At 48.7% G+C, this 26,808-nt stretch overlaps 1 protein-coding gene across 8 annotated transcripts in view; it reads right to left on the bottom strand.

Moving 5' to 3' along the window:
• Window positions 1-26,808, bottom strand: part of LOC120389229 (gap junction beta-4 protein-like) — a 94,244-nt gene that overhangs the window by 53,592 nt on the left and 13,844 nt on the right. For 4 of the 8 annotated variants that reach the window (XR_005590831.1, XR_005590829.1, XR_005590825.1 and 1 more), the window contains one exon: window positions 21,496-21,828. The exons of 1 other annotated variant lie outside the window; for it this stretch is intronic. The gene's annotated coding sequence lies outside the window, so the exon portion shown is untranslated. Of the gene's footprint in view, window positions 1-2,832; window positions 3,127-11,346; window positions 11,404-20,011; window positions 20,171-21,495; window positions 21,829-26,808 lie in introns of those variants that run through there. 3 more of the 8 variants (XR_005590828.1, XR_005590827.1, XR_005590832.1) reach the window with 3 other exon arrangements.

Below are 26,808 nucleotides of genomic sequence, written 5' to 3'. Positions count from 1 at the left end.
CGTCCGTTCCCCTCTTGCCTCCAGTCTACGTGTCCTCCCACGTCCGCTCTGCAAATCCCTCTGCAGCTCCTCTTGCTCCACTCCTGCGTCACACCCCTCCTGCTCCCTTCCCACCAGCCTGTGCCCAATCCGTCCATTTCCTATATCGCCCCCCTTCCTCCAGGCCTGGCCTTGCTGCTGACTGGGCCTCGGGTCAGCTGGGTGCAGCATGTCAGAATTCCCACGCTTCTCTGAGCTCTCCAAGCCTCGTGAGTCTACAAGACGGGGGCTGGGTCTCTCCAGAGACCTCCCGTCCTGTCAGAAATACTGTAGGGACACAGTCTCCCTGGATTTTTCAGCGAATCCTTTCCTCACCCTCCCACTAGAAACAAGGACGCAGCAGCTCACTGAAAGGAGGGTCAGCTCAAGATGCGACTGAAGGTTTGGGTCACCCAAACACCTCCTGGACAGTGGAGAGGGGTGAGAATGTGGATCTGGCCTGAGATTGGTTTCTCCCTACGGGCCAAACCCGCAGCTGGTGTGAATCACTTCCGTGATGTGAATCCATTGAAGTCAACGGAGTGACACTGATTTACTCCAGCTGATGACTGGGACCACATGTACTGAGAAAGCAATGTGGACAGCTGGACAGGGCACCAGATTGGGACACAGGAGACAGAGATGTCCACTGCCACTGACCTGCTGGATGACCTTGCCCAAGTCACTTCCCCTCTCTATGGCTCAGTTTCCCCTTCCACCCTTTGTCTCTTAAGATTTAGACACTTCAGGGCAGCGGCTGTGTCTTGCTACGTGTCTGTACAGTAGCTAGAGCAATGGGGCCCTGATCTTGGTCAGGGCCTCGGGGTCCTACCTTAATATCAATAAATGATGAGTTAACTTTCTGGTCCCAAACTGGCATCGCAGCTGCTATCCCAGAGCTTATCTGGCCTGATCCAGTTTGCCTGTCCTTAGCCGGAACAAGGGGAGGGAAGGTGAGAAACAGGGGCAGATCCTGAGACCCGCAGGGTGGAGAGGAAGATAACAGAGTAAAGGACAATTGCAATCCCCCAGGGCCCTGCCTTGATGGACATGGGAGGATTCCTGTCACGTTAAGGTTTCCCTTTCCCTCTTTATTTCATTACTGACATTAAAGAGGAAGAAAAAAAAAATACAGGTGGAAGAAAAAGGCCATTGCCAGTAGTCCAGCCCCATGGGGATTTCCCCTTGACACAGGGCCTGTCAAAGCTGGCACTTCTCAGACAAGGCTCCTTTCTGAGGAGGGCGGCTTTGGTTCTCCATGAATGCTATCGCCTGGCAGGCCGCCGAGAAAAGAATCTTCCAGGCAATATTGTCTCCTAAAAAGAAACAAGCAGCAGCCTGATGTTTCAGATAGTGGCCGAGGGCAAGAAAGCCACCCGCAGCGGCTAAGCACAACGCTAAACCCCACAGCTGAAGCTAGCAGCTCGTTAGAGCCCACAAGCGAAGCAGGAGCTTGTTTGGGCGGCTCTTGCATGTGGGATCTAAGGGCACAAGCCTCCCAGAAGGGGGCCACAGACTCAGGTTAGCGAGGCTTGCGATAATACGCTAAAAATAGCCGTGGAGACGTTGCGAGCCCACGCACCAGCCGGAGTTACAGCGGCGTGGCCATTGCATGGAGCACTGTAGGCCCCGCTAACGTAAGTCTGGGGACTTGGCTGGAGGCTTGGTGCCAGCTGCCGTGCAGACATCCCCCCAGGGTCACATGGGGAGCAGAGGTGGTTGGCTAAGTACTTCCTGAGCCAAAAACGAGACGAGGTTTAGCCTTTTATAAATCCAGTTCTTGAATCACTCCCCAGCCAGACTCATTAGCTACAGCTACTCTTGGATAATGAATGTATTTGCTGAAGATGGTGGATGAACAATTTTCATGAGCTGCTTGCTTTGCTGATAGGCCATTTGGGGCAGTCACCTGGTCCCTTCTCCCACTTCCCGGCTGGATGGCGGAAACGTGTTTAAAGAGGAGGCTAATGAATGACTAAAAGGAGAAAACTCACCTCGCTGCAGAGTTGCAGCACCAGTCCAGTCTGGCGCAAGAGTGAATTCCACCAACAGGGAGCCATGAAGAACAAATAGCAAGTGGAGACTCTGGTTTCTCAGCCATCGTCACAAAGACTCAGGTATAATGAAGAGCAGGATCCCACAAAGGGCAGCACATCTCATTCCAATTGTTTAGCCACAACTAGAGGGCCAGACAGTGGGTGTAAATGGAGCCACCCCAGTTTACAGCAGCTGAGGTTCTGGCCCCTCCTCTCTAGTGTAGGTGTCCCCCATTATCTGTAAAGCCATGCTGGGTAGAGGTGCTGAGCGTACAATAGACTTTCCTTCTGACGTTGCTACCGAGCCAAATGCCCCAGCTCACTGTAAGGAAGTGGCTTGCGGTGGTCCTGGGCTGCTCAAGGTGCCATCCTTCCTAGGAGAGGTCAAATTGAAATCCCTTGTTCCCAATAAAATTCCCGTGTCATTTTGCATGAGAGAGTGGAGGCATGGACAGTATTCTGCCTCCCAAAACTTCTCTCGGAGCACCAAATCTGATACAGCATTGGGCCAGATTCCCCTCCCTCTCTCACCCCCCCATGACTTAACCTACAAAGAACCAGGGAGTTTTTGGCTGGCGCAAGAGATGAGAATCAGACCCGGTATTCCTCTTCATGTACAGCCTAAACTACTGAGAGCACCCAGCAACCAGCAACTGCTCCGTTCACCCGGACACTGCTGCCATCAGTGGTGGAAGAGGCTGATCCCCAGTGTTCTTATTTATAAACTAGCCTGTACTTTGGGACTCTTCAAAATTAACACAAGCACAAAACGATACCAAAACACCCTCGTTCCTCTACCCAGCTCAAACGGAATCGTAGCTCCTTGGCCCATAGCCACAGACAGTGTGGGGTAGATTTATACTCTAGTTTACCACACACTAAGTGTCCATGTGGACCCTGCCGCTGAGCATTAACAATTCCCTAAGCTCTGAGTCTGTTTCTCCTTTCTAGCATCTCTGGACCAACACAGATGACTCCAGTGCCCCTGATTTTTTCCAAATATTTTACTATGAGCTCTGGTGTTTGTTTTGCTTTCATTTCCTTCGGTGCCCTCCTGTCAAGTCACGGTCATCTGAAAATAAAAACTTGGGTTATTGTTATCTCAGATCTAGATGTCACCCACTCAAGATTTTTTACTACATCAATTAAGTCTCCAATCTTATCCTTTTTATTTGATTTGACTTTTTTACCCCTACGGCTGGAGTCATAACTCAGAGCTTTAAAGTTCTGGGATAATCTCTCTTTGTGCCTCGCTAAGTGACACAGTGAATTTCTTTACGATCTGCTGACTAGAAGTGAACACTGCACCAAATGAGTCACACTGGAGGACTGGATAATTACTGGATTTCAACGGCTGGAGACAGGTGTTAATTTAGTGAAAACAAAGTCTGAGGAACCATTGCGCGCGCGCGCACACACGTTCAAGAGTCACTAGTGATTTTGGAAGCCTCCGTTTTTGTGTACTCCCATTGAGACATGTCAAAAGTGGCCCTATTTCCAGAAAGTGCTGAGCACCATCCCCTCTGAAAATAATTTTAAGTGTGAGAAGGGACCATTGTGGTCATCTAGTCTGACCTCAGAATTTGAAGGTATAGTCATTTTCACAGCCACCACTAGGCTTGTGAAGCCAGGACCTCTGGCATTCTTGTGCAAGAACACCACCGTCATGAGAAACCTCTGACAGCACTTACTCATGTGATTGACCGGAACTAAACCTCAAGTTCTGAACAACCTCAAACTCCAGGGAAGTTTTTGATCCAGTTGCAAAGCCAGGGGCTGAGGGCCACTCTTAATGGCTAATATAATCCTCACACGCCACAGAGTTGGGTGCTAGGGAAAAATTCAGGAAGGCTCAGAACAGTCCTTGAAATGCCCATGGCTAGCCAGGACTCAGCTCTCCCCAGCTGCTCAGGTACCAGGTTAGTAGATATTTGATGTTAGACGCTGTTAGACACCAGAGGTTCTGATCTATTGGGTCAGTCATTCCCTTGTGAAACTTAAACGGCTACAAATAAGGCCAAACGTTTACAGAAGGTCAGTGTGCTGCCTTTGGGACCCTGGATTCAAACCCTGACTCAGGCCCCAAGTGCTGATCAGTCTGGCAGGCTCACGTTAGGATATGTTTGGGTCCATCAGAAGAATACCACACGGTCGGTGGAATTGCTGTTGAGACCTAGGGGCTGCTGCAGGTCAGGACACAGCCTGAGCTGGGAGTGTGAACCCCAGGAGTAGAAATCAGAGCGTGCCTTAAATCAGGATTGCGGTGCAGTTGCAGAGCTGGGTGGGGGAAGTTTACACACCCTCATCTTGCATTGCACCAGATTCTAGTAGGCTGTGCTTAAGAGCCCTTCACTTTAATGCCTGCAAAACCCAGCAATTGAAAGGAAGGGAATTTACCACCCCCTACCCCCTTTTCCCTCAAGTTCCCCACCAGGCCCTTGACAACTCTACTCTTTGTAGGCATCAGCCATTTGGATTTTCACTTCAGCCCAGTCCTGAGCAGGAGAGGTTACATCTGTGGCTGGATCCTCAAGCAGCTAGCCAGCCTCAAAGGAAGAGCAAATCCGCTGATCTGGTTATAACGGCACATGGTATCTTGGGGCAGCGCAGGGCGTTGGCCTCCGAGCCCTCGTGAAATGGCGCAGCAGCACTCGGTTTCCTTTGCTGAGAGAGGGAAAGCTCAAGCCAGAGAAATCCATTCGACAGAGGCTAGTTATCCTCCAGCGGGATCAAAAGCATCCTCCCTGCCCTCGAACTCATTGATGGAGAGTCTGGAGTGAGTCTTGGCCTCAGGATGCTCCTGGCTCTGGTGAAGTGCTACAGTCAACTGTGGTGCCAATTACGGTTCATGAAAAAAAAAAAGGGAAGAAGGGGCAGGCGCGCCCTTTGCGGGGAAAGAATTAGAGCCAGCTGCCTTTCATCCAGATCCCGCAGTTAGCCGCCTGCCGCTCTCTATTCTTATCCCTTCTGATAAAGGCGAAACGCTTCCCTCTCCTGTAATTGAGACCTAGAGTTCTGGGAACACGTGGCCGCCAGATCCCAGCGAGTGACTCCAAGAGAACGGCCGGCTGGAGACAAATGGAGTGGGAGGAGCTACTCGCCCAGTTCCTTGACACTCGCTGGAAGGCAGGATCCCATAAAGGAACCTTTTATGCTGAGAGAACACGTACGTGCCTCGGACTTTGCGCAAGCTAAGCGGGGGGGGTCTTGTTCGGTTTATACGTGGATGGGGATGCTATGACATGAGCTAGAACGGGGAGTTTGCTCCTGTGAGTTTGTGCTGAGTCAGTACTCCAGCAAAGTGGTCGGTGGAGGGGAGATAAGGGGCTGTCAGGGTAAAGTCCTGGTGACTTGTCATTAAAAAAAATCCCCCAGTGTTTTCATAAGAGGAGGGCACTAAATGCAGGTGTCCTGGCCAAATCCTCCTGGGAAAATTGCTTCCTGTCCTGAACCCCAGTCCCATCCCATCCCATGGTAGGTGGACAGCTGCTAACTCATTCCCCTTCGCAGTGGGAGAGAAGAAGCAACAGGTGCTGGGTTTGCTCCCATTAGCTTCCCAAGTCTTTCAGGTATCAGGCCACACGCAGCCAGGGACCAGAAGCCCCTTCCGAAGTCTTGTCTGTGAAGGAGAAGCGGGGGGACGAGTCCTCGAGGGACAACATCTGCTGCTGTCCTTGTGAGAGAGGCTGAAACCCAGCCCAGGTAATGGAACAAGAAGCAGGAAATTGGAACCATCTCTGTCCATGGTAGCCAGGGCTTGAGGACGAGGGATTCAGGAAGCAGCCGTCAAGGATTCAGCTAACTGTGCACCTCCTGCTAAATGCGGGGTTCCCTCAGGGGGAATCCCCCACTGAGAAAAATCCTACCCTGCCTCCATTGCTTGAACTTGGACCTGGCTGCTTACTGCCCTACCAAGCCACTCTAGTAGGCAGGCGTGGCCATGGCACATGTTCCCTGCCCTGATGGTGGGATGGAATGGGGACCAATATAAGATGGGTAGCACAGAGCCTCTGTATAGAGTGGAGAATTCACCTTAGGGAAGAGGAATTCTCAGGTAGTTTCTTAAGCTGGTTCCCCAGCTGCTTTTCCATTGCAGGAGTGGGGCCGACTTTGGCCCACAGACACACACCGCCAGCCTACGCCTTCCGCATACCTACTGGGCCAGATCCAGAGCGGATGTGCCAGTCCACCCTTCGTCACCTGCTTTATGGCCCTTTGCACCTTGCTGGGCTTGGACAGTGAAATGAGCTGGTCAGCGACACATTCTGTTCCTTGTCAGCGTCCCGTTCCATCTGGGTTTCTGATTGCTCCCATTGACGTGAATGACAAGACCCCTCACTGGCTTCAATAGAGCAAGATCCAGACCCTAATCTCCTTGGTCGAGTTCCTTTAAGGCAGACGGTCCAGCCCACACTGAACTGGAGCTGGGATTGAAAACAGGCAGCCTGGTTCTATTAACTGGCTAGGAGAGGCGTCTTTGCTCCCAAGCCTTTTCTTAACACGTTCTTCATGGTGGTTCAATACAGTGGCAGGAATCTGGCTTCATTACGTTGAAGAATTCAGAGAGAGAGGACAGGAGAGAGACTCCGCTGCAGCCTTGCAGGGCTTCTGAATAAAGAAGAATCCAGGAAGAGTTCACTCATCACTTTACTGCCCGTCAACTTTTGAACACCGGCTTCGGAGCTGGTCTGCGAGAAGTTCTGCCTTTTAGGAGAGGCTGCTCCCAGCTCCTAAATGTGAGGGCTCATGCACCCTGCACTCTCGCTCCCCGCTTTAAGGGAAGGGTTGATGAGCCTGCAGACACACGGTTCCACGCTGCTCAATAATCTGTTACGCTGGGGACACTTCGGTGCACTGAGGAGATGCTGAAGTGAAATGGCTATACGGAGAGGAAAACAGCTGGTTCTCTCATCTGCACAGCTTCGAGTGGGTAATTACATAACACTCCTTGCCTGAGGTTCATGCTTGACTGCAATCAATATAACCTTTTAAAATTAATCTAGTTTCTTCCCACACACGCACACAAATATACAGTAGTTGCTGAAATCCCTCCACATCCCTAGCACTGGGAGGGTGTAACACACCAAGATGCCTTCTTTATACTACGGGCCTCCCTGTTTTGTCAGAGCCTTTAAAGAAAGGAGATTTCTGGGTGTCTAATTTTCACTTTTTTGTGCCTGTGCAAGGAACGGTCTAGTAGTGCTGAAGAGTCAGGACTCCTGGATTCTGTTCCCAGCTAACATGCCACTAACATGCTGTTAGAACCTGAAGAAAGTCATTGGCAAAAGGAAAAAAAGTCAGTGTCGTGTCGTGCCTCAGTTTCCCCATCTGTAGGATGGGGATAATAATCCAAACCTACCCCCCAGTGAGCAGTAAAAGGCTTGAATAATCCTGAAGTGAGCTCTACCCCTGCAGATTCCCGCTGGATCGCAGCCTTATTATTTCCTTTCCTGGCATACCTTCCAGCCGGTGTCCATCGATGGGTGGTTCCCTGCCTGCTCCTATCCAGAGGTGAATAAAAGGCTGACGGGAATTCTGAAGTCAGCAGCATGGCATCCTGAGGGCTGGTGCTCAGACACCCCAGTGCTGGGCCCTATATGAATGCCAGGATAAATGTGGATGCACACATCCAACCTCAGCATTGGCAGTGTAGTAAGATGAGGCCCTGAAACATAAACCCTTGTATCAGAGGCCTAGAGCACCACACCGGTGGTGTCTGACAACAGACAGTATTCCCTACATTTCCTTGGGCATGGGAAAGAGTGCAGGTTTTGATGTATTGATGGCTAGTGATCTCAGGTAATGGGCAGGTGACAGATATTGAAGTGTGGCCACTGAATCTCCATACATTGATAGTCCCTGTGTGGCAAGGAGCTCTGAGGTCAGACACTATTCAAACCCCCATTCCTCTTGCAAGCTATTCCACAAGGCAGCTTTTGAAGGAGAGCAGAGGATCCCACTCCCCTCCACCCTGGGCCCCAGAGGAAGGCACCTGAGTGGCTTCTTACATGGGGAAACGACACTGAAGGACTTAGCAGAAACAAACATCCGGCCTGGCTCTGGGAGACCAGCTTCTCAGCTCACCATTCATGTCCCCCCTTGGAGTCTGCCCAGCAAAATGAAGCAAGGACAAGAAAAAGACTTCCCCTGGCATGTCACTCTCACTGCTGCCTTCCCAGGTGTCCTGAAAACCAAAGCCCAAAGCAACTCCAAGGAGAAAGGAAATCGACCCAAGCAGAATCACTTTCATCTACAGACATTGCTCTCCCCGTGCGGCAGAAGGAATAGACTGGCTAGTTAGCGTCTCCCTTAAGTAATGGAACGATGATTATTCTACCTCCAAGGGGCTGATCTATAAAGGGTTAACTGCTGATCTAGTCATAGAAAACGTGTGGCCACAGCAGGCGTGGGGCATGTGGCAGGGTTACATTGCCACAGTCACGGGTTCTTTCTTACATCAGAGTATCCATTGATTAACAATACTTCATGCGTCCATAACACTTCATCCAGTATTATCCGGCCCCGTTACAGCCACTAAGGGTCAGAGTCTCATCTCTGCATCAATTTCTGCTGCGGGCATTGAGGGCTGCATGCTAATGCCTCTCATACATAATTAAGCTGTGAAACTCATTGCCACAAGATATCAGGGAGGTCACAGCTCAGCATAAAGAAACAGAAGGGATTAGATATGTACCTGAATAATACAATATCCCCAGCTATGCTCGATAGGATAAAATTGACACAGAATATAGGATCTAACTATGAGGGGCTGTTATCTGGACGAAAGGACAGTCTTGTGGTTAGGGTGCTGGCCTGGGACTCAGAAGATTTGCATTCGATTCCCAGCTCCACCATCAACTCTGTGTGACCTCGGCCAAGTCCCTTAGTCTATCTGCACCGGGGGGATAACAGCACTGCCCTGCCTCACAGGATGCTAAGAGAAGGAATCCCCTGAAGATAGTGAATTGCTCAAATGCTATGGTAATGGAGGCTATATCTACCATTCTTATATACGCCTTCATGCTTCAGGAGATGCGACTGCCTGGGGACAGGAGGTAATTTCCCCTGGGGGCAGGTTGTTTCGTAATTGCTTGTTAGGGCTTGGGGTCTTTTTGCATCTTCCTCTGAAGCATGTGGCCTCTGTCATAACACTGAGCTGGATGGACTCCCTGAAACGAGAAACTGACATTGTTAAATCGTGTGCGCGCGCGCTGAAGGCCACCCAGCAGAGCCAGGAATTGATCCTGGGTGACCCAACACTCCCTCTCCAAATATTCTGTTTCCCTTCACGGCTGGGGAAAGCTGCCCATGGCAAACTTCAGTCCTAATGAGGCCAATGGCCAGAAAGCCACATGTCAAAAGCACTGGCACAATTTGCCCCTCGGTCAGCTGTCACTTCACACACAGGAAGTGTCTACACTGCATTATGAACTCAGGCCTGGGGGAACGGGGCTTGTGGAGGTGGAGTTTCCAAGCCCTCACTGGAGTATCCATGCTGCATTGTAAACCTGGCATTACAGTTACTGGATCGGGTCTCACAGCTGTACTCATGTGCCCACACTGCACTGTGCAGACCTTCTGACTCAGGTCCACGGCTTGACCCGCATCCACACTGCAAAAATCACAGCACTTGCATGGCGTCGCAATGGGGCTCGGGCACTGATCCACCCCTCTAGCAGGAACCGAGGACTGGGTCTGTGTGTGGATGAGAGGCAGGCTTGGGCTCAACCTCAGTGAGAACCTGGGTTCAATGTGCAGCATAGACATACCCCCGGAGACCTCTGCACTGCCAGTGGGAGGGGCTGATCCCCAAGTGATTCCCAGCTTTACAAATGGAAGCAGGATTAAGACAACTGTGATTCCCTTGCCACTGTGGGATGAAGCCGTCACAGCAAGGAAGACGTGCCTCGCTGCTGTTTTCAAACCAGAAATCCAGGCGCTGGATCCTGCTTATCTTCTCACTAGCTTCCCTAGCTGGAGTGTCCCCAGCAAAGCACCTCCCACTGCTTCATGCCTGGAGCATGCAGCCACATTCCAGGCGACGGACGCAGCAGACGTGTTCGGGACGTGGGTGTTCTAGTTTTTGGGTCTCTCTCGCTCTGACAATGTGCTTGAGGGGAACGAGCACTGACAGCCATCCGGCTCTCACACACATTCTAAAGCCAGGGAATGGTAAACCAGAGCTGATGAATTGCTAGGGAAACGGTGACAGTCCTAATTTACACTGAACTTGTCTCCTTTTTACTTGAAAACAGGGTTTGTTTGCTCCCCCCACCCTTACACCCAAGAAAACCAGGCTGAGAATTTTAACGATGAGACTTCAAGAGAGAGATGCTGACATCAAGAGAGAAATGATCTAATAATCTCCCACTCCCGGAATTTGTTGTGCCAGGGGATGGCTCTGGATTGCGATATAAAGGGACGTGCTGTCATGTAGCTTATCCCCACACGTACATTTGTTAAAAAAAATTAAGTAGGGGCAGGAAGAAGGGATTTTTCACAGAGCCTAATATGCAGAGAGGGGCTTTCATGTTGCCCGTAAAAGTGAATTAACAGTGAAATTAAAACAGTATCATCAACCCCAAGTGGTTGAAAATCAGGAGTCAGGCCTCCAAAACATCAGGAGATTAACTAACTAACTAATCCAGGTATTTTGCAGCTCTCTCTATTCTCAAGTGCTAACCACAGCAACGTGCAGAGAGGCTGGTTTTTAAATCAGTTATTACTATTGAATCCCAGACACCACCTTTTCCACTCCTCGTTTCTGCTGGAGAGACCCCCGTGAGATGGGCATAGTGGAGGTGGTGAGCCGGCAGAGGAGGAGGAGAGCCACCTCTCTTCTAGCCCCCTGCACCCCATCCTCTTGCCTGTGCACAAGGACACCACCCAAACTGCTGCAGAAAGCTGCCAGATGTGAGAAGCGTTAACAGCTCAGCTGGACCTGGGGAAAGAGAGTGCAGAGACTTGCACCAATGCACATTTCCTTCCCTGTGCAGGGCTGGAAACACTCCGAGGCAGGTGGGGTGTCAGCCAAGCACCTGGAAGCCCTTATTGCTCAAATGGCAACCAGGCAGTGCTCTGGAAATCGAGGTGGGCAGGGGAATAGGAGCAGGGAAGCCCAGTTTCAGCAGCAGGATCATCAGGGCCAAGGAGGCGGCTCCATATTGCTGCTAACGAATGCAGCACGGCATCAGCCAGCAGAGTGGTTGGGAACTGCCGGCACCCCGAGTGGAACAGCTGCTTGGATTGTAAACTCTCCATTCATTACTAATAGGGCACCTGCCCCTGATGAGCCCACATCTGTCAGGTCTGCTCACGGGGCTGCGGCTGGGGCTGGATAAGTGGCAGCCTATTAAATACATGAAGATATAAACCATGGAAGGAACAATCTGTTTGCATACAAGATGAGAGATGGACCCTCCAGAAGATGCTGGATAGGACCCAAGATTTATATTGGATATGTGAGCCCGCCAAACTGGGTGGGGGGGAAGGAATTTAGAGAAGACTGGATTGTAGGGACAGAAGCCTCTTGGGTAATGAATAGTCCAAGGGCTAGAAAGTGCTTGCAGGGAATGTAACTAAGGTACTAGGTAATGCAAGAAGATGAGTCAACAGCTCGAGGAAGAGTAGAGTAGAGAGAGACTGTGGGTGTGTGTTACAGCTATAGGCGGGGGAGTGGAGTACCAGGGCCAAATTCCATTTGCCATAGAGACAATGGAGTTGCACTATCCAGAGTAACTACACCGAAGCCCATGGCAGACAGAACCCAGCCCTCTTTTGGAACCAGCTCTCCCTTCATCCCAACTGATTCACCATTGTCTGGTGTAGACTGTCTGCCTAGGTACCTCATCAGCAGAGCATTGGAGCATCTAACAATTACTACACCCCAGTGATGGCGCAGAGACATTAAAATGACTTTCCCCAGAGTCAGACCTGGGAATTGGACCCAAATGTCCCAAATCCGAGCCTGTTGCTTTAACCGCTGGCCGCGCTCTCCTCTACTTGCTGCAGCGTATCATGTCTGGCTTTGTCCTCGGCTAGCTGTCTCTCTTGCTTCCTTTTCAAGCTCTTGCTTGCAGCAGGGAGCAGATTACAAATGACAGGAATGCAGGTGACACAGAGCAAACCCTGGGGCCTTATCTCCATACTGTGGTCAACTGGATGTTGGCAAGGGCACAAGAGTCTGAGGAAAAGAAAACCCAAGATACTAGGGGAGCAAAACCCACCTTGTCTCTGCTCTTAATGGCAGACTACAGGCCTCGTGCCCCTATGATACATTCAGCTGCTTCCACAGGTCACCGGTGCCAAGCAAGAGTCTTGCTCCAACAGCAGTTCTGAATTTGCACCACTGGCACTGCCTTCAGGGAGGGTTTAAAGAGGAAGCATTGGGCTAGCAGTTAGTGCAAAGGGCTAGGAGTCAGGAGATCTGATTTCAGTTTCGAGTGCTTCCCCAGACTCCATCTATGACCTTGAGCACGTCATTTATCAGGCCTGGGTCAGTAACACCCTTCCTGCATGGATAGCATGGACTCAGGCTGAAGGTGGCTTTAAGCTGCTTCTGCCCTCCTTATTATGCAGCCCTGGTGCAAGTTAGAGCAGCCTTGAGGTTTCTCTAACTTATGCATTGCTTAAACAGAGAACAGCTGTCCCACACTGCATTCTGGCCACCTCTCTTACACGAAGGGCTGGGGCAAGCTCTTGTATCATTGGGGCAGCCCCCCCCTTGGGGGCAGTCTCAGTAGCTCTTTGCACCCCTTTTATCATGGCAGAGAAGCATAAAGCAGGCAAAGTGTCAGTCGTTCAGGCCTTGCCTGCACTTGCCATTTCTCCTCTGGTGCCAGTCTTTCAGCGCCTCCTTTGGGAGCTGTAGGGTAGACAGACCTGTGCACTCAACTCCAGGGGACTTAATGTTGCCTGTGTCTCATGTGGTGTCCTCCACATGGGGGCGACGCTCCTCCATGGGTCAGGCTGGCATTTCTGGCCCGGCTGCATGGACTCTGGCTTGGAGAGCTCAGCTTGGCAAGTGAGACTCTGGCTGTGACAGCTCTTATTAAAGGTTTTCTTCTTTTTCCTTCTTTCTTTATGCAAACAAAAACATATGAAAGCAGAAGTCTCGAGGCAGGTGCCCTTTCCATGTAAGCAGCACAGGTAAGAGAGTTCGGAGATGTGTGACAGGTGAGAAGAGGTGGGACACTGTATGGAATCTGGGAGACACTTTAGGATATTATAAATACCAATATTGTAAAATTGCAGATTTATGCCAGATATGCCATAAGATATCTGCAAATATGTTATAATTTGCAGATATGATAATCTCATGTATGCGTTTGTATCACCTTTGTATTTTGGGTTATAGATATGGCTGGCTGTATTACAAACTTGTGCTATGCTGCTGGGTGACACTCCCAGACACGGGGCGGCTCCAGGCACCAGCCCGCCAAGTGCTTGCCTGGGGCAGCAAGCCACAGGGGGCGCTCTGCCGGTCGCCGTGAGGGTGGCAGGCAGGTTGCCTTTGGCGGCATGCCTGTGGAGGGTGCGCTGGTCCCGCGGCTTCGGCGGACCTCCCGCAGGCGCGCTGCCGAATCCGCGGGACCGGGGATCGTGGTCGTGGCTCCTTGGCACTTGGTGAGTAGATGCACAAATGGCCCCCTGTAGAGCTAGGTGAAAATTTATAGGGAAGAGCAGAGGGCAACAGGGTGGGATATAGAAGACCTGGGCTCTATCCTCAAGTCACCCAACAGGCCACTGGCTGAGCTGAGGTAAGTCATTTGCCTACTCTGTCACTCAGTTTCTCCACCTGTAAAGTGGGGCTAATGATGCTGACCTCCTTTGTAAGTCACTGCGATCTGTGGATGAAGAGCGCTATAGGAGAGCTAGGTATTTGTATCCTTCCCAAGCCTGGTGCACATGCACAAGAGATACCACTTTTGTCCAGTAACACAACCCCGCCAGTCATCATTCATCCCTCAGCTCTCCAGCCCTGAGCACATGCCTGAAGTGCCGGGAACAAAACCGGCAGCGTGATCTTTTTCTTCGCCAGTCTATTTTTATCCCCCTCCCAATGACAGATTGAGGGCTTTAAAAACCCACACACAAAACACAAACCCCAGCCCCATGAACTCACTCCTGCTTCCCTGCCATGGAAATTACCACACTGCGTTCAAAACCAGAGAGCAATTTGCAAAACAAATAAGTCTCTGATTAGCTAACAAGCGGCAGGCTGACCTTACAGGGACCCTTTCATTAGGAGACACTTATTTCCCCATCCTTTTCTATAAGGCACCGATTAACTGCCTAGAGATGATGGGAGCTGCTTCATACTGTTCGAAAGAATTAAAAGAAAAATAGAAATGCCCCTAGTTGGCTTTTAATGGTAAAAAAATTAAGGACAGTAATTGTCACATTCCCAAAGTTGGAGTGGCTCTGAAGTGTTCATTTCCATTTCCCCACCCTCTTTCTCCTTCACCGCTGAAGATTAAGCTGCTAAAACACGTCTGATGTGACGTTAAGGCAAATTAACTTAAATGCACGTTCCCAGGCAGCTGCCTGGGAAGAATACACTGCAGTCATAGGGAAAGTTCACAAGGTCCTGACCCAGCCTCTCCAAAACCCTGCTGGGGTTTGTGTTTCCACAGGGACTGCAGGAGTTCTGCCCTGTGACTTCTGCTGATCATAGGCCCAGTGTCCCTGTACAGCTCATGTCTCTCCCCTTGCATTGGGATTGTAAGCTCTCTGGGGCTCCCTTGGTATCTGTTTGCACCATGCCTAGCACCTGAGAGCTAGGGCCTGTCACTGCAGCACAACGTAACGTTTGTGGAAAGGTTCTGGGAGAAGTTGGCCCCAGGGAAGTCACATCTCGATGCAGAGGGCAAACGTTTGCAGCTGGGTTTTGGTTTGACCTGTTTTGAGAGAGACTGTTTGCAAAATTCTACTCTGGGTGATCCTCTAGCTTTTCCAAGACGGGGGGCTCTAAAGCAGGACTCAGGTGACCTGGGTTCCTTTTCTACATCTCCCACTAACTTGCTGTGTGCCCTACCCTGTGCCTCAGTTCCCCCCCCCCCCTATAAAAATGGGGAAAATGAAACCTACTTTTTTCCCCCCTCCTTTTTAGAGTGTTTTCAACTGAGCCCCTCCCAACGGTCACTATTTCCCATACTCCCTAAGTTTAGGGATGTCTGAGTCTGGGACTTTCTACGACTCTCACACAGTTTTGAGAAAACTTGGGCTGGATTCGTGGCCTGTCTTCTACTCGTGGTTTCATATTAGCTGGGCCCATAAATGCAAAAGGGAATAGGCTGGACCCCACCCCGCCCCGTCAAGAAAGACGGTTTCACAGGAGTTAGTCCCGCAGCTCCAGTACTTTTGTTACTAAACATTTTAACACCACACAAGAAAGCTGCCCCTAGAATTCCATTTACATCTTTTCTCTGTACTTTCTTGGGGAAGCCACACACTGGAACAGTTGTTGACAGAACAAGGAATAAGAACATAAGAAAGGCCGTACCGGGTCAGACCAAAGGTCCATCTAGCCCAGTATCTGTCTACCGACAGTGGCAATGCCAGGTGCCCCAGAGGGAGTGAACCTAACAGGCAATGATCAAGTGATCTCTCTCCTGCCATCCATCTCCATCCTCTGACGAACAGAGGCTAGGGACACCATTCTTACCCATCCTGGCTAATAGCCATTTATGGACTTAGCCACCATGAATTTATCCAGGCCCCTTTTAAACATTGTTATAGTCCTCGCCTTCACAACCTCCTCAGGCAAGGAGTTCCACAAGTTGACTGTGCGCTGCGTGAAGAAGAACTTCCTTTTATTTGTTTTAAACCTGCTGCCTATTAATTTCATTTGGTGACCCCTAGTTCTTGTATTATGGGAATAAGTAAATAACTTTTCCTTATCCACTTTCTCAACATCACTCATGATTTTATATACACCTCTATCATGTCCCCCCTTAGTCTTCTCTTTTCCAAACTGAAGAGTCCTAGCCTCTTTAATCTTTCCTCGTACGGGACCCTCTCTAAACCCCTAATCATTTTAGTTGCCCTTTTCTGAACCTTTTCTAGTGCTAGAATATCTTTTTTGAGGTGAGGAGACCACATCTGTACACAGTATTCGAGATGTGGGCGTACCATGGATTTATATAAGGGCAATAATATATTCTCAGTCTTATTTTCTATCCCCTTTTTAATGATTCCTAACATCTTGTTTGCTTTTTTGACCGCCTCAGCACACTGCGTGGACATCTTCAGAGAACTATCCACGATGACGCCAAGATCTTTTTCCTGACTCGTTGTAGCTAAATTAGCCCCCCATCATATTGTATGTATAGTTGGGGTTATTTTTTCCAATGTGCATTACTTTACATTTATCCACATTAAATTTCATTTGCCATTTTGTTGCCCAATCACTTAGTTTTGAGAGATCTTTTTGAAGTTCTTGACAATCTGCTTTGGTCTTAACTATCTTGAGTAGTTTAGTATCATCTGCAAACTTTGCCACCTCACTGTTTACCCCTTTCTCCAGATCATTTATGAATAAACTGAAGAGGATTGGTCCTAGGACTGACCCTTGGGGAACACCACTAGTTACCCCTCTCCATTCTGAGAATTTACCATTAATTCCTACCCTTTGTTCCCTGTCCTTTAACCAGTTCTCAATCCATGAAAGGACCTTCCCTTTTATCCCATGACAGCTTAATTTACGTAAGAGCCTTTGGTGAGGGACCTTGTCAAAGGCTTTCTGGAAATCTAAGTACAATAATGGTCTCAAGTTGAAGTGGGGGAGGTTTAGGTTGGATATTAGGAAAAACTCATTAGGAGGGTGATGAAACACTGGAATGGGTTACCTAGGGAGGTGGTGGAATCTCCTTCCTTAGAGGTTTAAGGCCTGGCTTGACAAAGCCCTGGCTGGGATGATTTAGTTGAGGGTTGGCCCTGCTTTGAGCAAGGGGTTGGACTAGATACCTCCTGAGGTCCCTTCCAATCCTGACATTCTATGAATACAGTGTCCGCCTGCCTTCTCAGGCTGGAGACCTCTTATTAGACAAAGATTTTTGCAACCCTTCTTACATCTGTTATACAATAAAATAATAAAAAAACATTGCCAACAATGAGAAATTACATAGGCTTATGGGTACATATAAACATGCTGACAGAACATTTGACCTTGAAGAAGAAGAGCAAGACATTTTAGAGGGAGGTGAAAATTTTCACCGCCCTCGCCCCCACTGCAGTTTGTAATCCACCAATTGAGAAACTCTAGTTTGTAGGGTACTGGACTGCCCCAGCTCTGCCACTGATCTGCTACCTGACCTTGGGCAAATCACTCTTTCCCTGCCTCTAGTTTCTGGGGAAGTAACTGATTTCAGCCTAGCCAGACCTCAAGACTGTCACCTCACTGCTAGATTTTATTTCCCAGTCCAATCCACACCCTTTCTTTACATAAGGCAACACCCTGGGATGGATTGCCAGATATCAGGGATTGAACCTAGGACCCTGCATCTAAGACCACAAGCCTCAGTCTGAGCTGAAAGCCCCACACTTAACTCAACCACTATAGTAGACAAACCTCCTTGTAGTTAGAGGAAAACCCCATGCTTTAAAGATACAGCAAGCTGTGCTGTATCTTTAGCCTGTCAACTCTTGGGATGGTCTCATACGAAGCAATTGTGCAGCTCCTAGCACAACCAGGTCTTGATCTTGGTTAGGGGCTCTGGTTGTTACTGCAGTACAAAAGTGATTGAGATGATGGTTGAAGCATGGCATCTATCACTATCTTTGCCTAACACCAGGCACTGGAGAAGAGGGTAGGGAGCATCACCTGGAGTTCTGTCTCCCTCCAAGGAATTCAAATCTTGCACTGCAAGTTGGCAGAGAACGGCATTTCATCCGAGCCCCTGCTGTATGCGGCACATTCCTGCTGGGTTTCATTTAACCTTAGTGCGATTACGCCTTTCACTCTGCCAGCACAAGACAATGGATCCAGCAGCAAGCAGGCCGGCTGAGACTATCATGCGGCTCCACCAGGATTTATGAATAGACTTAATGTTTCATAAAATTCTCATTTGCAATGATTATCTTTAATTCCCAGGGGATTACTATTTCTTTTTTTATATATATATATAAAGAAAATAGGACATTTCATGGCAGCCCAGAGATTGCGGTGAAAAATGCAGAGAAACTGCTACGAGGGGGCTAGAAAGGATTGGTTCCCCCCCCGCTGCAGAATGGACTAGATCCAGAGGCACTTGCCCATCAACTATTTCTGCTCCATTTGATTTTTAAATCCAGGTCACTTATTGTGAGAGAGTGAATTTAAGCAGCTCCCCTGTATGGCTGTGATGTGCTGTATTCGTTATATTGTAGCATCCAGAAGCTCCAGCCCCACTGTGTTAGGTGCTGTAGACACGGAACAGATGGTCCCTGCCCTGAAGACTGTCCAAGTCGAGAGGTGACAGGTGGATGCAACAGACCAGAGGAGGGCGCAGAGCGATGGTGAGAGGATTCTGGTTGGCTGTGGTTAAAGAGAGCTCCCAGCAATGTGCTATCCAGAGTCCAGTCAATGGCCTGACTGACAGAAAGTCTGCCCCAGGTTGAACTGATGCTTCTAGTGATAGAGAGACTAAAGATTTGCTCCAACAACAATCCCCACTGACCTCTCTTCTCAAAGGGTTTCCCCTGCTTGCTCTCTCCCCAGATCTGGGAACAGCCTGGGGTTTAGCAGACAAGGACTTTTTACTAATGGAGCTCAGCTAGCAGAATTCAGCAGAAATACACTGGATGGACACAGTCAGATAAATAGTCAAAACACGAGTACAGTCTCTCAGGTGGCCTCCAAAGTCCAAAATGTCACAGTTGGAAGTGACCCCGGCTTGGAAAGGGGGACTTTTGAATTGAGAGCGTGTCTAGTGTGGGTGGAAGGTATCAGCTCACCAGACCTGGGGACTGACGTCACACCCATGTGATGGGGCAGCAAGGTGAGGCCGGGCAGGCCTTGCCCATACCGTGCTCCGGTATGTTACCTGTGATGTGGAAAGCGCCTGCAGGGGTGAAGGAACACAAGAATGGCCATATGTGTCAGACCAATGGTGCATCTAGCCCCGTATCCTGTTTTCGGCCAGCGATCAGTGCCAGGTGCTTCAGAGGGAATGAACAGAACTGGGCGGTCATCAAGTGATCCATCCCCCGTCATCCAGTCCCAGCATCTGGACGTCAGAGGCTTAAAAAGGAGTGAGAATGACTCTTCATCAGGCAGAGCAGGGAGTTAAACCAGGGTCTCCCACATGCCCAGCGAGTACCCTAGCTGCTGGCTGTCAAAGTTCAGGCTGCATGGCCTGCTGAATCCTCTGCCTCTCTGCTGGGACTGACAGCCACAGCTAGCACCCGTCGGCATCGGTAACTGCCCACAAGCAGCCTGATCCGCAGTCTATTGAGTCAATGGAAAGACTCTTGTGGATGTGGATTAGGCCCTAGCTCCTGCGTGGAGTCTCCAGGCTCTTCCAGTGAGCGCCCATGAACAATACCTGGCTCTCAGAGCCCACCCAGCCACACGCCTGAAAGCACTTTACAAAAGGAAGCATCATTGTCCCCATTTTTATCAATAGAAAACTGCGACCCAGAAAGGGGAATGATTGTGCCCAAGGTCACACAGAAAGTCAGTGCCAAAGCAGGGAATAAAAACCCAGATCTTCCCACCATGCAGCCCAGCGCATTAGCTACAAAACTATCCTGGCTCCTTTTTCACTTCTCCCCAACGGCAGGGAGAGCGAACCTCGCACATTACGTTAATGTGGCTGTAACTGACTGGCATGTAATTTAATTACGGCATGCTTAAAAGATTAAATCCACGATTAACAGAATTTATGTGGATTAGCCCGGGAGGATGTGAAATCGCTGCCAGCGCACCACACTGCAAAGCGGCAACCTGCACCATGCTGCAAAAGGTCTGTAGCCCTTACATCACTAGCAACACCAGCTCCGTTCTACAGCATGAGCAGGAAGCAAGTGCACTTGAATGAGTGACCTATAAAGAGTTCAGTCAGCTCCAAGGAGACGGAAATAGCTTCAGAGGAAGAGGGGACCCTCAGGTTCTAGTCAAGTGGCTGGAGCTGCATCTGCGAGGGTGAAAACAGGAAAGCAATTAGGAGGAACACCTGCTGCCGTTCCGCTGCACAAGATGCACAGGCTGGGAGGGAGTCTCCAGAAAGCCCGTCGCTCTCCCCGAGTTTCCCAGGACAGCTGTGAGCTGAGCTATTTGGCAATACAGAGTTAGTACTTCAGTATATGGGTGATGCTAGATATGGGCAACAAATAACCTCCTCTCTTCTCTGCCTGCTTTAAAGCCATTAGGGAAAGAACGAACGGATGCCCAGTGGTTAGGATGCTAGGCTAGGACTCCTGAAACCCACGTTCAACTCCCTGCTCTGCCATAGGCTACATGACCTTGGGCAAGTCCCTTAGGTCTATGTGCAAGTTTTGTCCCTGTGTAACTATTTCAGCTGGGGAGAGACTTTCCTAGTAGTTACAGAGGCGCATCCATGCTAGGAGAACAGTGCCGTGCAGCAGGCTAGGGTGTATTTCCTGGCCTTTGGGGGCTACCATCACAGACGTGTGGAGCTGGATGCTCTCTCAAAGTCTTTACAAGTCCCACCCTCTTCACTAAGGCTGGACCAAGTATTATCTAGACCATCCTGGATAGGTTTTTAAGAACAGGTTGGGCAAACGCCTCCAATGATGGAGATTCCACAGCCGCCCTTGGAAGCCTGTTCCAGACCTTCAACTACTCTTAGAGTTCTAGTAAAATTGAACCTAAGTCTCCCTCGCTGAAGATTAAGCCCATTACTTCTTGTCGTAACTTCAGTGGCTATGGAGAACAAGCTAGACTGGTATAGTTGTGTCCATACTAGTAGGGTCACGTTGCTGGTCTAATTAAGGGGCTACAACTTGTGGTTGTAGACAAGGCTTTAGTCTCCATGTGCATTCCCGGTCTGTAATATGGGGCTACATAGCACTTCCTTTCCTTCACAGGAGCTGTGAGGAGAGTTTGTCCAGTGCTTAAGCTGCTATGGTAATGAGGGCTGTACGAGTACCTAAGATTTTCAGAGCACGCATAAAGTCTGACATGCTTCACCTTTTGCTAATCGACAAACCTGATATCTCATTTCCCATCAAGGTTCCTCATTGTTAGGGCCACATTGTAGCCTGTTTGTGACAGCAGAAAGTTACTGGTGACAGTAGGTGTCCAACTTCTACTGCCTGGCATATCAGTGACTCAAAGATCACATAGATTTGATGACTGCTATATGACAGATGCCACAGTCCCTATGCAGGCCAGAGGGTTGGCCTGGGCTTTGGAGTTCTCCTGAGAAGACACCAGGTTGTTGGTGGCCTTTATGATGGTTTAACTGTTGTCAGCTGGATGGGATGGGATGGGGTGGGGGGTTGTTGGGGTAAAGAGGGAAAATTACATGGAGAGCAATATTTAAAGACAGGCCAGACACCCACAAGAGAGAAGAGGACAGGTCTGGAAGTTGGAGTGGGTTGAGGAGAGACTGATGCCTTCCACGAAAGTTGGTCTCCATCCATGAGCTCAGATGAAAGGAGAATGACGTGCAGCCAAGGCTGACTTCATCTCAGCAGCATCCACCAAGCACTGAATGACAGAGGTGCATCTCCTCGGGAACACTGTGCCTCCCCTGCACCTTGCCCCCTCCCAGTCAGAGATCGACAGACCATTCACAGCCCGCTCTCCACTCCAGGCGGGGCTGGTGCTCTGTGTGCAGAAGAGGACACAATCATTCCAGTTGCCACCATTAGACCCTGTCCTCCCACCCCCTTCTCCCACAGGGAGTGGCAAAGGCAGTAGAGAAAATTACAAATCAAGTCATCAAGTCTCTGCCTTGAGGGGGGGATTGTAGGGAAGAGGAGGAGAAGACATCAGAAATCAATTTTCTGCTACACCAGCTGTAGCTTTTTCTGCTGATTGTTGCGCATCATCTGTTGTTCAATGCAGCATCGTACTGCCTGAACACAGCTGGGAATTTTATTACTCAGCCCACACACTGATACCTGCAAGACAGTGACACTGAATAAGAGACATGGTCCAAATCAAAATGAGATTCAGATGGCTTAAGTATATTAGGACAAAAGTTATTTACAATATGTCCTTAGCTGTATCATGGACTTATTACTAGAGCAGAACAGATGATCCAGCTATAAACCACTTTACCAGCCCTTATGTAATTTACAGCAGCCTAAAGGCTGCTCTATGTTATGCCTGCTTGACCAATCCACCAGCTAGGGAATCTATCAGCATGCCCACTCCTTCCCCTCGTTCACCTGACTCTCCAATCATAAGGGCCACTTGGGGGAACTCTCCTACATCCTGGGAATTTCCAGCTTCCCTGTACCCTTCTGCTGCCCGAATGACACAAAGCAGTCAGAGGAGCAGGCCTGAAGACTAGTCTATTTAGTCAGTTATGCCTCTGCCATGGATTTAAATGGTGCCAAAGCTTCCTCAACTTCAATGGAGCCAGGCTTTCTAGTCAGTTTCACTTTGTTGCAATGCAGGAGAAATCCAAAGCAATTGTGTTTGCAACATCCAAGGGAGGGCTGAAGATAAATAACTGATTTATATGAATTTCATTACAATAAATCTGTCTTATCGAAGGCATTCATCTACCCTATTCACAGTGTGGAACAGTGTTTATAAGCATTTATCACTGGGATATCCAGACACCATTAGTTTTGGTTTGTTTAAGTCTGATTGATTTAAGACCAAAAAGCAGCAGATAGCACTTCAAGTAGCTGCCAGAGGCCCCTTTACCCTGCCACTGTGCTGGTTGGGGGAAAAAGGCAATTTAATATTCTCAAAATAAAGCAGATAAAAAGACCTCATGAGTTTTTTCTAAAGCTAGAGAGCATGGTTTTGGAAAGTGTTTGTCTTCCCTCCATCCCATAAAATATGAAACTAGAGAAACATTTATCTCTCCCCCACCTCCAATTTATAAAGAGTGGCTTTTAAAAAACAAAAACAAAAAACCACACACCATTCTTCAAAATAAAATTTCTTTGAAACTTTTGACCAGCTCTGAGTGATGGCAGCTGTTCCCTGCCCCGTCCTCAAGAGGTTCTGAAAAGGCTAGAGGACTAAGATACAGTAATTGCTATCAACAGCTCACTCGCCAACAGATTTCCCCCAATAGTTTCCTATTCTAAGCACAGGGGAAGGGGTTGGGGCGGGGGGAGGAATCTGCTGACTCAGACACTGCTGTACCATAGTTCTTGGCAAGGGCTGACTTTTTAAAATAGTGTCTGCAGTAAGATGCTAGTTTCCCCACTTAGGGTGTCATTATTAAAGCAGACCTGTGGGAATAAGACCGGTTTTAATGCTGCTGGCAATTTATGCTCTGCGGCAAGTCCTTATTCTTCCCTTTTGTGTTTGTTCTCCTGGTACCCCAGTGGCTAGGGTATGGGATTCCACTGCCAATGTATAGCCAGGGGCATAATCCTAGGGGGCTACTGTTTAGTGTTGAATAGTGGGGCTCTGATCTTCTTGAAGTTAGAGTGATGAATCCAGTGAATGGGTGTCTTGCAGTAATGAAGTACTTACAGCAACAACTTTGGGGACCCCCCACCCCACACCAGTAACTAGTACACCAGGGACCAGACACTCGGCTGCATAACAACTTGCACCAGCAATTGACGTTAATGGAACCAGTTCATGCAAGCTGAGGAGCTGGCCCAGTGGAGACATTGGGAATTATTTGCCAGTTTCAGTGGCAACAATGGTGATTACAAGAATCTGCCCCAGCTGGTTTGGTCCTGAAAAATCTGGAGTGCCTTTCCCTGCAGATGCCCTTCTCCTTGATCCTAGAGAGACCCTACCCCCCACAGCCTTCAGTGCTTCCTCCCCGACCCCTCTGCGATGCAGACCAGGCTCCTGCTCACTCCCCCTAAGTAACCCAAAGCGGTCCTTAGCCTTCCACTCCCCCTTATTGAGCCCAAGGGGGTTGACCTATTGGGGGGGGGGAGAGAAAGTCTGCCAGCTACTTCCTTCAAGCCTCCCATTCAGTCTCAAAAACACCCACACAGTGAAAGTTTGCACTCTAGCTGAGCCCAACCTACAATGCCAATTTAATTGGACAGAAGAACCACCCCAAAACCTAAGAAGCTCTAGTGTCTTTTAAGACTCCAAACTCCACTATGTTCTCCACTTCCTAGAAGACAATATTCTGTGTGTTATTAAAGAGAATGATTTGAGGCTAGTGGTATTTTAAGTTTCTAGAGAGATTAAGTTTAGGAAAGGAATGGCAGAAGAGAAGCCAGAAGTTGAGGAATTTCAGGTAAGCCTTATCCCTTGTATCATTAAGGGAACAGAGGTGACTTTCTCCAAGGTTACACAATGAGTTAATGTCACATTAAGAAATAGAAGCCAGGAGTCCTGTGGGCTATTTTTGTCTTTAACTACTAGAGACTACTCCCTTACCAGAGCCAGAAATAGAACCCAGGTTTCAATTCCTAGTCCCCTCCTTTAGCCACCAGATAAACTCCCTTTGTGACAACTTAAAAGTGTGTTTGGTCTGAGCTGAGGAATCTGATTCTTAATTCTGCATTCGTTTACCGACCTCCGTCAGTAACTTTGCTGGTCTAATTCTGTGACAACAGACCTACTTTCCTCAATACAAGACATCGCCACTACACACGGCACTTTTCCCACAGGCTTTGCTTCATAGTTTGCACAGTACCCAACTCCAAGGTTGTACATTAAAGGTGCACATGATTTTCTGCTGTGCATGATAACTGGAGTGCTACACTGTGGACTCTTTTCATTATGCAGTTACGACAAGCTCATAACCAGAAGGTAAACTGACTGGTGGTAATGAAATCCATCGTCCGATAACTGCACCTGTGACCCTGCCTGGTCTGAGTACGCCCTGCTCCGCCCGCTGCCCTTTCAGGTTGGAGACCTCTAGCCATCATCTTCTCTCGGGGTGGAATCACAGGATCTTCCCACTTTCAGAGCAGGCCCTATGTTGCAGTCCCCTGTTATAACTGGCCTCATCAGGTCTGCATTTCCATGCAGGCCCTGCAATTCTGTTCCCTCTAGGACAATTACAGTGGTATCCAGTCTCCTCATACAGGAGTTTTATTTAGAACAAAAGCATTTAAGAGGAAACGTGCTTGCCAGTGAGCTGGCCTGTGTTCATCTCTCGCTGCTGTCACTCATGGTTTCTCATTGCCCAGTTCTAGGCAGGCCTAACTCTGCAGAACCTGTGTCTGCCTGTCACCCCTCCTCCTCAGAAGGGCTCTCTTTAGTGTTTGATTTCCAGGCTCCTAGTGTTGGCAAGATTTTGCCACTTGGAGGGCAGATACAGGATCCTTGACACTCACCCCCATTGTCTTTCAAGTATATGCTTGGGTGTTCTTATCTGGCAAGCCACTGTATCACCTGAATACACCGCCCTGTTGAAGTCAAGTGTTACAAGCATTTAGATATTCCAGTATCCCCCAATGCACAGTCACTTCTGCTCACTGACCAGGCCCTGTACGTGCTCACGAAGTTATCACATCACTGTGAGACATGGAGCTGATGCAGACAATTAGACCCAAATTACATTAAAAACCATTGCATTTCCACTAGTTATTCTCAGTAATAGAGCGGCCTTTTTGGTTATATAAATTAGTGGTAGTTACAAATATCAAAAAGCATAGCTCCCATGTGCAACTGTGCAGATTGATTGCAGTCAGTGTACCTAACGATAAAGGGTGACTGATGCCTCCCCACCCCCTTTATAAATGCACTAGAAGTTCCTTAGAGATTAAATGACCAAAAAAAAAAAAAAAAAAAAAAAAGACTGATTTCAAGCCTCTAACTTTGCTTTTACCATGATCCATATGATTTTGTAGCTGGATAGAACATGTTTCATGAAGGACAGGTACATAATAGGTAACAAATAATGGGTAAGAAAGAAAAACCTTCACTGAAAGGCAAATCCCCTCGAGGCTTTGCTTTTATCCAGAGAGGATGGGGCCCCAAAAACCTTTGTCTGGCAGATAATGCCACAATTTGCCTCACTGAAGAATTAGGAAGGAAAGGAGAAGAGACTTTAAAAAGTTATTTTTTAATCTGTCATTCTGAGCCTGCCCTGACAATGAAGAGATTCCAAAAGCGATGATGCATTGCATACTGGAAAGATTTAATATCTACACTAAAGCTAAAAACACATGGAGCTTTCAGAGAAGATGATCATGAGTTCAGTTCTACAAGGTGATAAGTGCCCTGGCCCCAATCCAGCATAGGGATTTAAGCACAAGCATAAAACTTTGCTGAGCTGTCTCATTGCACCCAAGGAGTCCCATTGACTACATAATGTGCTCTGATGAACTGGTGTCCATGGTGCCTACAGCTGCAAAGTAGGGCTCTGGTCCCATGGAAAGGGGGCGCTCAGGGAAGGGGTATTTAAAATTGTGTTTGAACAAGAATGGTAGAAATTTGCACAGAAAGATACAAACTTTAAAATTGGAATCCCCCCTCCCCTGCTGTCACCTGAGAAAGTGGAAATTCTAGGAAAAGTTTTGATTTGTCCCATGAGAAGCATTTCTACAACCACCTCCCTTCTAAATCAGAGTTAGTGTCATTTTGGTTATCAAAATACAGTCTAGGGAATCAGAGTGACAGTTAGGTTTTGGCTCAAAATCAAGTGTTGTTGGTTCTGGTCCAACCTGAAACATTTTAAGTTGAAACAAAACC

This window comes from Mauremys reevesii, linkage group 23, assembly GCF_016161935.1.
Source record: "Mauremys reevesii isolate NIE-2019 linkage group 23, ASM1616193v1, whole genome shotgun sequence".
Lineage (NCBI taxonomy): Eukaryota > Metazoa > Chordata > Testudines > Geoemydidae > Mauremys > Mauremys reevesii.
This window is presented reverse-complemented; position numbering and strand designations above follow the sequence as displayed.